Consider the following 4,931-nt stretch of genomic DNA (forward strand, 5'->3'; position numbering starts at 1 on the left):
AGTAACGATAGTAGCAATAAGTATGCAGCAAGGTAGCCCAATCCTTTTGAGGCAAAGGACAGGCCAAAACGGTTTCTTATGATAAGCAAAGCGTTCTTGAGGGTACACGGGAATTTCATCTAGTCACTTTCATCATGTTGGTTTGATTTGTGTTCGCTACTTTGATAATTTGATATATGGGTGGACCAGTGCTTAGGTGTTGTTCTTACTTGAACAAACCTCCTACTTATGATTAACCCTCTCGCAAGCATCCGCAACTACGAGAAAAGTATTAAGGATAAATCCTAACCATAGCATTAAATTCTAGGATCCAATCGGTCCCTTACGGGATAGCGCATAAACTGGGGTTTAAGCTTCTATCACTCTCGCAACCCATCATCTAATTGCTACTCCACAATGCATTCCCTTAGGCCCAAATATGGTTAAGTGCCATGTAGCCAACGTTCACATGACACCACTAAGGGAATTACAACATACATACTATCAAAATATCGAACACATATCAAGTTCACATGATTACCTGCAACATGATTTCTCCCGTGACCTCAAGAACAAAAGTAACTACTCACAATCAACAAACATGCTCATGATCAGAGGGGTATTGATATGCATAATGGATCTGAACATATAATCTTCCACCAAATACACCATATAGTAATCAAGTACAAGATGTAATCAACACTACTAGTCACCCCCCTAGCAACAATCTATAGTTCCGGTAACAACATTGAATAAAAGAGATGAACTAGGGTTTGAGATGAGATGGTGCTGGTGACGGTGTTGATGGAGATTTCCCTCCCCAAGATGGGAGAGTTGTTGGTGATAATGATGACGATGATTTCCCCCTCCGAGGGGAAGTTCCCCCGGTGGAATCACTCCGTCGGAGGGCAAAAGTGCTCCTGCCCAAGTTCCGCCTCGAGGCGGCGGCGCTCCGTCCCGAAAGTATTATTCTATTTTTTCTAGGTTAAAAGCACTTATATACCAGAAGATGGGCACCGGAGGTGGGCCGAGGAGGGCACAACACACCAGGGCGCACCCAGGTGGGTTGTGCCCACCTGGTGGCTCACCTCTGGTACTTATTGGCTCCAATATTTCTTATTTATTACATAAAAAATCTGCGTGAAGTTTCAGCCCATTTGGAGTTGTGCAGAATAGGTGGCCTGACGTAGCTTTATCAGGTCCAGATTTCCAGCTGCCGGATTTCTCCCTCTTGGTGTGTACCTTGCAAATTATGAGAGAAAAGGCATTAGAATTACTCCAAAAAGGATTATTATGGATAAAAATATTGTAAATAACAGTAGGAAAAGATGATGCAAAATGGACGTATCAGCTCCCCTAAGCTTAGACCTCGCTTGTCCTCAAGCGAAAACCAAAATCGAAAAACATGTCCACATGCTTTGAGAGAGAGGTGTCGATAAAAACAAAGTACGGACATAGAAGCATCATGTTGATTATTATAACAGCAACAAATTTAAACATAGGACTTTTATCATAGAATTTCATCATACACTTCCTACGAATAAGTAATAGTTCATCACATAATCGAAGTATAAAGCAAAAACTCTATTAGAAGTCAACAATCTATGTTCCCAGTCAACTTTGCAACTACAATTTATCATCTTTTCAGGAAAGGTCACGTATCGGAGCCTTTAGGCAAGTCCACATACTCAACCATCATATAGTATTCTATGATTGCTAACACTCACCTTGTACTCATGAACAAAACGTTTCAACCGGACACACAGAAAGATAGGGGCTTATAGTTTTGCCTCCCAGCATACTCACCTCAAGGGTGATGTCAACAAGAATAACTCATGCTATCTATATTCAATTGGACATATGTGCCTAGATCTTTCCTCACCACATGATGCTTGCCAATAGAGAAAAATAAAAGGAATAGAAGGAAAGCTTTGACTCCTTGCATAAAAGTAAATACATAAAAGTAAAAGATAGGCCCTTCGGAGAGGGAAGTAGAGGTTGCCATGCGCTTATTTGTTTGCATGCTCAAACCCTTAGTGCAAAGAACATCACGTTACATTGCCCCTTAAGATGACAACCTTTATTATGCGGTCTGTCGCTTTTATTCGCTGTCATCCAAGTTCGTGCAACACTCAATTTTCTCTTTCACTAAAAGATCTCACATATTTAGAAGCAATTTTTATTGCCTTTTTGCACCGATGACAACTTACTTGAGGAATCTTGTTCAATCCCTAGGTAGGTATGGTGGACACTTGAAGAAGATTTGGGTTTAAGAGTTTTTGGATGTACAAGTAGTATCTCTACTTAGTGCGGAATTTGGCTAGCAAAGATAGGAGCAAGCATCACATGTTGAAGGATCTATGACAATATGACTTCTATGTGAATATAAACATGCATAAACCATTACGTTGTCTTCCTTGTCCAACGTCAACAATTTTGGCATATAATATTTTGATGAGGGCTCGCAATCACAAAAGTTTTCTAGGATAGTATATTTATATGTGAATCTTCCCTTTCCTTATTAATTTTTTCATGAGTTGCATCACTGACCAATGCTATGTTTGTCAATCTCTAATAAAATTTTCTTACTTATACTTTTCCTTATGTGGTGCTATCACCTATCATAGGATTAGTATATGATCTTATTTATTTATCTCCTTCCTTTTGTTTGTTTTCTTTCCCTTTTTCTTTCTTTTATTTGCAACATGAAAGTATACAAAGCAAAACTCAAGCAAAACTTTATTGTATAACTTGCACACGATAACAATGATAGATCACTAAGCAAACTCTCAAAGAGAAAAGGATCGAACTAAACTTTATTTCATCTAAAGCAAAAGATTGAACTAAAATAAGTAAAAGCAAAAAGATAGTGGGATGATATGATACCGGGGCACCTCCCCCAAGCTTCGCGGAAGCCAAGGGGAGTGCCCATACCCGACACTCAGTTCTCCTTTGGTGGTGAAGAAGATGGTGGTGGTGATGAAGAAGGTAATTTTCCCTTTGCTTCCTTCAGCTTCGTTTCGACCTTCATCAGCCAAGAATCTTCTGCCACGTGGTTGGAGGAGCAGGAAGACATGATGCTTAACTTGATAAATCTGACCGGAAACAGCAAGAAAAGAAAACAGAGGATTTTCTCCACAATACGGTGGTTAACAGGTTCACGAAGTATAAATAGAATTTTTATTTTGCAGGACAAGCATATGGAAGAAAAATGGAGTACGGGAAGTGTCCCAGGTGGGCACAACCCACCTGGGCGCGCCAGGCAGCCTGGCGCGCCCTGGTATCTTGTGCCCACAAGGGGACGCTTCCTGGAAGTTTCTTTATTTACAAAATTCTAAAATATTCCAAAACTGACAGAAAATATTTTTGCAGATTTTTCGGAGTCTGTTTGGTTACCGTACCACGTACCTCCTTATTTTGACGATTCTGGAGTGTTCCGGAAGGACTCTTTTATGTATTCTTCCAGTGTCAAAGTTTGGATAATATTGCTTTCAACATTAATAGGCGTACCTGAGATATAATGCTTTATTCGTTGCCCGTTGACAACCTTCGGGTTAGTACCTTCGGAATTATTTATTTTGATGGCTCCGGACCGGTAAACCTCCTCGATGACATAGGGGCCTTCCCATTTGGAGAGGAGTTTGCCTGCAAAGAATCTAAAACGAGAGTTGTACAAAAGAACATATTCTCCGACTTTAAACTCACGCTTTTGGATTCTTTTGTCATGCCATCTTTTAACTTTTTCTTTGAATAACTTTGCATTTTCATATGCTTGGGTTCTCCATTCATCTAGTGAGCCAATATCAAATAGCCTCTTTTCACCAGCAAGTTTGAAATCATAGTTGAGTTCTTTAACTGCCCAATATGCTTTATGTTCTAACTCAAGAGGCAGATGACAAGCTTTTCCATAAACCATTTTATAAAGAGACATACCCATAGGATTTTTATAAGCTGTTCTATAAGCCCAAAGTGCATCATCTAATTTCTTAGACCAATTCTTCCTAGACCTATTGACGGTCTTTTGCCAAATTAACTTTATTTCTCTATTGCTAAGTTCAACTTGACCACTAGACTGAGGATGATAAGGTGATGCAATTCTATGATTAACATCATACTTAGCAAGCATTTTACGGAAAGCACCATGAATAAAGTGTGAACCACCATTAGTCATTAAATATCTAGGGACTCCAAACCTTGGGAAAATAACTTCCTTAAGCATTTTAATAGAGGTGTTGTGATCAGCACTACTAGTTGGAATAGCTTCTACCCATTTAGTAACATAATCAACAGCAACCAAAATATGTGTATACCCATTAGAGGAAGGAGAAGGTCCCATGTAATCAAATCCCCAAACATCAAATGGTTCAACAGCAAGTGAGTAATTCATAGGCATTTCTTGACGCTTACCAATATTACCTATTTGTTGGCATTCATCACAAGATGAGACATACTTACGAGCATCCTTGAAGAGAGTAGGCCAATTAAATCCAGACTGCAATACCTTGTGAGCAATTCTGTCTCCAACATGATGCCCTCCATAAGCTTCGGAGTGACATTTCTGTAGGATTTGTCCCTGTTCATGCTCGGGTACACAACGTCTAATAATACCATCTACCCCTTCTTTATAAAGATGTGGGTCATCCCAAAAGTAATGTCTTAAATCACAGAAGAATTTTTTCTTTTGTTGGTAAGTAAAGATAGGTGGTAAATATTTAGCAACAATGTAATTAGCATAGTCAGCATACCAAGGAGTGCTATTGGCAACATTTATTGCATCTAACTGCTCATCAGGAAAACTATCATCAATAGGAAGTGGGTCATCAAGCACATTTTCAAGCCTAGACAAGTTATCAGCCACGGGGTTCTCAGCTCCTTTTCTATCAATAATATGCAAATAAAATTCTTGTAACAAGAGAACCAAAAGAATAAGTCTAGGTTTAGCATCTTTCTTT

This window comes from Triticum aestivum, chromosome 2D (genome assembly GCF_018294505.1).
Source record: "Triticum aestivum cultivar Chinese Spring chromosome 2D, IWGSC CS RefSeq v2.1, whole genome shotgun sequence".
NCBI lineage: Eukaryota > Viridiplantae > Streptophyta > Magnoliopsida > Poales > Poaceae > Triticum > Triticum aestivum.